Genomic DNA, 7,525 nt, shown 5'->3' with positions numbered 1-7,525 from the left:
CTGAAACAAATGTGACATAAAAAGAAGACACCAATAAAAATACATATTTTAAAAAACCAAATGGATTAAAGAAATAAGCAAATTAGATAATTACATACAAGTGGACATGCCTGTATGAGATGGGATACAACATTATAATTAGATAAAAATATCTTTACAGCACCATTAAGGAATACCTGTTGATGTAAAACAACCATGAATTGAGATTCTAAATAACTTTCTTTGCATGGTATTTTTGCCACATTTATGTCAAGTTTAGTGACACCTGGGATATAATCATTTCAGTAGCTTAGCAACTAATGTAGTCAACATCATTAAAATACCATTCAAAATCCACTGGGATTGAGAAAATTGCATATACACAAAAGAGTTCTCAGGGGCTCCATTAATTCTCTCTTGTTCATTATCTGTTTTAGCTTAAAAATAACTAAAAATGGACAACAAATTAGCCAAACTATGATCTGGCATAGAGGATCTTAAAAACTGGCCTGGATCATCATGTGGCAATTATGGTGGTAAGAGTATGCATTTCATATGAAAAATCTTCATTTCACATTTCCCATAAGAAATCTAGCTCACTCATTAGATCTATTCTATCTCTGTCATAATCCATGTTGTCTCCACATAAAAATATCTGATTTGGATGGTCTCCCTGTGAAGCTCAACTTTACTAGAAACTTCCATCCTAGAACAAAGATACTATTCCCAATGTGGAGAACAGTCCATATTTTGAAGCAACATTGGCATGTTTTCAAATCTCCAAGTGATGATTTCCTGGGATGTGAATGATTCTGATATACAAACTCAGATTTCCTCTAAGACAGTTAACATATTCTGAGTCAATAGTTGGAAATGGTGTTGGTATTTGTGAATTATTCATCCTTAACAGCTCCAGAAATCCCATATGACCATTTCCTCTTTTTGTAGTATCACAAAAAGTTAATGATCAACTCCTTAATAGACATTTATTAAGCACCTAATATGAATAATGATACACAGTAGGTGCTCAGAATGTAAGGATAAATATGATACATGTAAAAGAATTGACACCTATTTTAAAAATCTGATTTCATGAGTAATAATTCATAAGTAATATACATTTAAAAGTTATTTGTAATAGTTTCACATTTTCATATGAATCTTTTTTCTTTATATATTGGAATTTTTGTGCTTACTGATAATTACATTTTATTTATTTCATTATTATTTTATAATCTGTAATATAATATAATAATTAGTTAATTGTTACTACTTAAACAGATTTCTCTTTTGAAACTGGATTTTCCTATCTTGCACATGTGGAGCTAAGTCACCACTTACAAACCCAATCCAACTGATGACCACAACAGAAGCTTTGATTTGTTCCATTTCTTACTTGGGCTGGTTTACCCCCTTTTTAGGCAGTTTGATAACATCTTGCTCTGGGGAACATTACCAAACTTATTGTAGATCCTAGATTGACTTTAGCACCACTACAGCTCAGAATTACCACATTCTACCAGTGTCAGCTTCCTCAGTAGCAGGAAAAGAGCCAGATTAGTGCCCAGGAAGACTGTGCCCAACCCAGGATCCATGCTCCAAGCATAGAGAAACCTTCCAAAAGGTGAAAGGTCCAAAGTAGTATATAGAGTCTCACAGGAGGCCTGGTACTAAGCAATTGTTGACATCTGAATGAAGCCTGTGTTTTAGATACCATTCAGCAACAGAAAGGATAGAGCCAAATCTAATTTCAGGACTATGTGAGAAAAAAGGGAAAAGCAAAGAGTGGAGACCAAATCTAAGTCAAAACCACCAGGAGACTCAGTTGAATTACAGTGTGTCCAAATGTGACTGATCACACATTGGACACAAATAGTCCCTATGAACATTTGGGGTAGCTTCTCTAATTTTGCATATTTCACATTTCTTTTGGGCTAATTCAGTTCTTGTTTGCCTTATCTGATGAGGGCATACTATGTTGGGCAGTCCTATGCCAGAGTCTCCCTCCCATGTCATACAATTGATTCTAAAGTTCTTAAAAGAGACTTTTAGAATATATTTGTATGTATCACTTTTTCAGTCCAGCTTGCTCTTTGTTTCTCTACAAAACATTTTTTTTGTTTTTTTTTTTTTGGCAAGCATACATTTGGCATTCTAATAATGTGGCCAGCCCACCAGCATTGTGTTCTCTGCAGTAGTGTTGGTATGACTGACAGTTTAGTTCAAAAAAGGACCTCAGTGTCTTATCATCCCAGGTGATCTTCAGAATCTTCCTAAGACATTTCAGATGGAAGCCATTCAATTTCCTGGCATACTGTCCAGGTTTCACAGACCTTGGGAGGTATTATTATTATTCCCATTTTACAGATCAGGAAACGGAGGCAAAAAGATGTGAAGTGATTTGCTCAGGTCATGAAGTTAATAAGTATTTGAATCTAACTCTGAACCCTGATCTTTCTAACTATAGATCTATATAACTATAGTTATATAGTTACTACATAACTATATAACTATAACTATATATATATATATATATAACTATATCTATATATATATATAAAACTATAGTTGCTGGGCCACTTAGCTAAGAAAAAGTGCTTTGTGTCTATTTCGTGAGTCTTAAGAGATGAAAGAAAATAGAAGAAAAAGGAAGAAAGGAAGAGAGAGGGGAGGAAACTTACTATTTCATATAACAGAAGTGGAAAGATGGAAAAAATACTAACTAGCAGAAAAGGTTGTGATCATGCACATGACATGATCCTGAATTTCATATAAACTGAAGAGAGTTTGTTCATTGGTAAACAAAATTTGACACAGAAATACATTAAACAGAGAAGTAATGCTCAGAGAGTTGGGATAGCAGGGTTAAAGAGGGAAAAATGGAATATATGAAGGACAAGTCATAAACAAAATAAACTCATGTGGCTGGCATATGAATGGAAGTACAACTAAATTGCTCTGAGGCTTTGAAGGCAAGATAGACTACATCTTTTTTTTTTGTTTGTTTCTTAAAAAAAAAATAGGTTTTTTTTCCAAATACATGCAAAGATAGTTTTCACTATCGAAATTCTGCAAAACTTTGTATTCCATATTTTTCTCCTGTCCTTCCCCTTCTCTAAGACAGCAAGCAATCAGATATAGGTTAAACATATACAAAAATAAATAAATAAATAAAAAAGATTTCTGGTGGGGGGGGGCCAGCTAGGTGGCGCAGAGGATAGAGCACCAGCCTTGAATTCAGGAGGACACGAGTTCAAATCTGATCTCAGACACTCAACACTTCCTGGCTGTATGACCCTGGGCAAGTCACTTAACCCCAGCCTCAGAAAAAGAAAGAGAAAGGAAAAAAAATGCAATTTTTCTGAACATATTTTCAAATTCTAGATAACATCTTCTTAAGAATATCAAGGAAGGCTTCATGAAAACAAAAGTTTCTTAGTGTTTGGGCTGAGACAATTTGTAATAGAGATGGCATTTAAATTGGCACTTGGTAGGATTTTGACATTCTTTGTTGGGGGGGGGGGGGACGTTGTGCAAAGGTATGTAGATGGAGAGAATCAGCATAAAAATATATCTTCCTGATGAAAAAAGAGCCAGTAGGGAATAGGTATAATTAAAAGGTTGGAGAGTTCAAGGATAGCCATAAGGGACGTGGGATACTTAGAAAAGGGTGGTAGCAAGACTCGCCTCTCTCACTCTCACACAGATTTTATCTCTGACGACTCTTTTTTCATAATAGCTTTTTATTTTTTTTCCCCAAATACATGCAAAGATAAATTTCAACATTCACCTTTACAAAACCTTGTGTTCCAAATGTTTCTCTTTCCCTTCCCCTCTTGGCACCTCCCCAGACAGCAAGCAATTCAATATAAGTTAAACACGTACACTTCTTCTAAACATGTTTCCATATTCATTATGCTCCGGAAGATACATCAGATTAAAAAGGGGGGGGGGGGAGGAAAAAAAAAGCAAACAAATGATCACAAAAAGTTGAAAAAAAAGATCCATGTTCTGTCTCCATAGTTCTCTCTTCTTCACAAGTCTATTGAAATTTCCTTGAATCAATTCATTGTTAAAAAGGGCCAAGTCCATCGCAGTTGAACATCACACAATCTTGTTTCTGCTGTGTACAATGGTCTCTTAGTTCTACTCACTTCACTTAGCAGCAGGCTTCTCTGAAATCTACCTGCTCGTCTTTTGGAGGCTGTTCTCCGCCCTTAGTTTCCATTATAAACCTGCTCTGGCCTAAGTCAGTAGTTTATTTACGGTCTTTCCGTCCTCTCGGTAGTCAGTAAAACTTTCCCCTCTTCAACTGTTCAGCACACTTACTGCTTACATATCAAATTCAAATTGCATTTGTTTTGTTTTTGTTCTCATTTTTACATTCAGAGAAACTAAAAAAAAAAAAAAAAAAAAAAAAAAAAAAAGGATAACAGAGGACTCAATGTTGTGGGGTAGAAAGAGGACAGAAATTTTATGGGCTCTTTGGGATCTAAATGATAACTGGAGAGATTTCTTAAAATACCAGATATTGGTATTGGAAGCAGTTAGATGGCCTTAGGGTCAAAATAAATCTGAGTTCAAATCAGACCTCACAAACTTACTAGCCGCGTGACATCTGGGGAAAGTCACCTAATTTAATTTCTCAGCTTCCGCTTCCTCTCTCAGCTAGGGGTAATAACAGCATCTCCCTCGCAAGGTTGTTGTGAAGATCAAAGCTCTTAATGCAAAGTCTGTAATATAATATGATAAAAGTAATATAACAGGTGTTATATAAATGTTTATTTCCTTCCTCTCAGGCTCCCAACTATTTCACCTCAATACACCTGATAAGTCAGATGAGTGCCACGAGGATGGATGGAAGAAACGTGCGGACGTGTTCGGGGATGTAGCTCAGTGGTAGAGCGCACGCTTTGCATGTGTGAGGCCCCGGGTTCGATCCCCGGCATCTCCACTTGTTTTTCCCTTGGATTCTTCTCTCCCCATTTCAATTAAGTTAAACTTTCGTAAACTCTCCCCCTCATTCTACTGGAACAAAAACTCTCAATAAGGTAATGCTCAGCCCTCCCTCTAAATGGTTACACTCATACGTGAAAGGCGTCAGTCTTTGGAACAAGACCCCCATTCTCTCCACCCACAGTGTCACCCTGATCTCTGTCTTCTGAGTTGGACTTCCTTTTACCGCTGCACGCCCCCCGTGCTCCAGGCTGACCAACTTCCCTTCCAATTACCTTTAGGATCTCCGGGATGAACCTGTGGCCTTCTGTTCCATCTGAAGCGGCTGGTGGTCCATTGTAGGACGCCTGCACAGGAACTCAGTCTCACGTCTCTTTAGCAGCTGAAGAAGAAGAGTTAGTTATCTTGTGCTTTATCCTTGTGATGTTTTCCTTTTGAAATGGACCATCGGTCTTCTCCAGAAAATTTACCAGACACCTGAGCTTTTTCCTGCAAAACCTTTTCACACCCCAAAGGGACGTCTATCTTTAGATGAGCGGGAGGTTGAGCGGCTGACATGGACAGTGAACCTTATTGTTCTCTGCAGGATTGAATGTCGTTCCTCTTCCGTGGTCCCCAAGGCTCACATGGGCCTTTATTCCATCTCTGTCTTCTGACATTTCGGGAGAGTATTTCATTCAGCCCCTAATGCACAAAATGAGAACTTGGGAGTCATGAATGGCTTCGGGAGTTGGGGTGAGAGGGGCAGCGAGGGAGATGAAAGGTAGAATCTGTTACGTGTATTCAGATCCAGCGTGGGACGCTGAAGAGGAAAAACAGGGAACCTTATTAAAAGGTTCAAAAACTGGAGGATGCGGGCATCGATCCCGCTACCTCTCGCATGCTAAGCGAGCGCTCTACCATTTGAGCTAATCCCCCAAGCTCTAGTGAACTTCTTTACTCTTGCCACACCACTATAAATAAATACCCCAAACTACCCCAAACAGTCCTAAAAGGTTACACACCTTTCTGTACCTGAGAACCTAAAACCATAGACCAAGACCTACTCCCTTAGACCATCTTACTTTTGCAAATGGGAAAGACCAGAGAAAGAAGGAAAAGATGGGAGAAAAACTTCAAAAGACAAATATAAGCTCAAAACAGAGGGAAGACAAATAGACAAGTGGAGCAGACTCTTCCACCTCCATCTCCCTGTCCCGCCAACCCTCCTGCTTTTTAGGATTCTCGCTCAGGTAAGCACGGTCTCCCTTCTATTAGAGGCTGGACAAATCCAGCAGGATGAAATGTAGGGCTTTTTCTGGGATCAGAAACAACAATCCTGACAGGAGGGCCCAAGTTCAGACTAGAAGTATTCAGTCTGCTTTCCTTGGCCAAAGAACAATCCTAATTTCTCCTGCAAAATTCCATTATATCCCAATCAACGAAGGAATAGTGTAATGGGTATATTAACCCTGCAAAGGATGTATGACCTGTCTAGGATCTAGTAGAATATAAGCTACTTGTGAACAGAAACTTCAGAGTCTTTGTATTCCTGAAGTCTCTCTGAAGGACTTGTCCAAAGTAGGTGCTTTTATGAATGCTTGTTGGCTTTCATAGTATCAGATCAGGAGAATTCTGGAAGCAGTCCAAGAGGGCAGAAGGGAGAGCCTTCAATGAATGGTTCTTCCCCAGATTGCTGGACCTAAAGGTAAGACTGAAGAGAAGAGAGAAAAGAAAAGGAGTCCAGCAGGATTCCTAAACCAGGATTTCCTGCTTAGAAACTGAGTGTTTTAGCAACAAGATTTGGATCACACACTAGGAGCAAACCCAAGTGTCCACGGGAGAAAGTTGACCTTCCTTTTCCAATTGCTTTTGGGTAACATTTGGGGAAAGAAGTGCTACAGAGAGAACAAGGAACAGCCTCAGTTCTGCTTGGTGCTCAACCCTTTCTAGGGGCTGGCTCTCGATTATGCTGCAAGCTGTCCCAAGAAACTGGGAACAGTCAGTCATGTTTCCATAATTAAGCCTCTGAGCCCTGAAACTGAGCATAGTATATTCAGTCAGGTACAAAATGTGGCTATGCATAATTTGTAGTACATGTTGGGCTTTCTATTTCTGAGTTCCTTGGGATATGTATGCTGGATTCTTGAAAACCATCCTAATGAGGCGAGGCACAAACTTGGGCAAGTTTTACCGTTCTGGGAAGGAGTCATATTTGAGTCTTGTCCTCCAATTATTTTTCTGTGGATTTGGGTAGGGCAGATTTCAGTGGGTCTCAAAATATAATAAAGGGATATCTCATCTCCTTTCTGGCCTTTAAGTCTTAGTTATGGTGGAAACACTATCCGCTTCTGTCCTCACCTCATCCCACCTCTCAAACAAGACCATAGGGCTGGGGGCGGGTGGGTGGAGGGATTTGGGAACGAGTAACCAAATCTCAGCAGCAAAAACCAACTATTGAAAGGTATAAGTTCATCTTAATACTAGCCTCATTCATCTATTCCCCTGGTCGTGTGTGGCATCCAAATTTTTCTTAGATCTTTTTATGGAGAAAAGTTCCCATGGGATAATGGAAACATGGTCAACTTCTACTACCTGGGTAAAGTGTTCA

The 7,525-nt window shown here is 38.9% G+C and overlaps 2 non-coding genes across 2 annotated transcripts; one reads left to right on the top strand and one right to left on the bottom strand.

Moving 5' to 3' along the window:
• The first annotated feature begins 4,861 nt into the window (after positions 1-4,861).
• TRNAA-UGC (transfer RNA alanine (anticodon UGC)) lies at positions 4,862-4,933 on the top strand. Its single transcript has one exon. It is a non-coding gene; the product is annotated as a tRNA-Ala (tRNA).
• An 847-nt stretch (positions 4,934-5,780) lies between these two features.
• TRNAA-AGC (transfer RNA alanine (anticodon AGC)) lies at positions 5,781-5,853 on the bottom strand. The gene has a single exon. It is a non-coding gene; the product is annotated as a tRNA-Ala (tRNA).
• Between the last annotated feature and the right edge of the window lie 1,672 nt (positions 5,854-7,525).

Source organism: Sminthopsis crassicaudata, chromosome 6, assembly GCF_048593235.1.
Source record: "Sminthopsis crassicaudata isolate SCR6 chromosome 6, ASM4859323v1, whole genome shotgun sequence".
In the NCBI taxonomy this organism is placed as follows: domain Eukaryota; kingdom Metazoa; phylum Chordata; class Mammalia; order Dasyuromorphia; family Dasyuridae; genus Sminthopsis; species Sminthopsis crassicaudata.
This window is presented reverse-complemented; position numbering and strand designations above follow the sequence as displayed.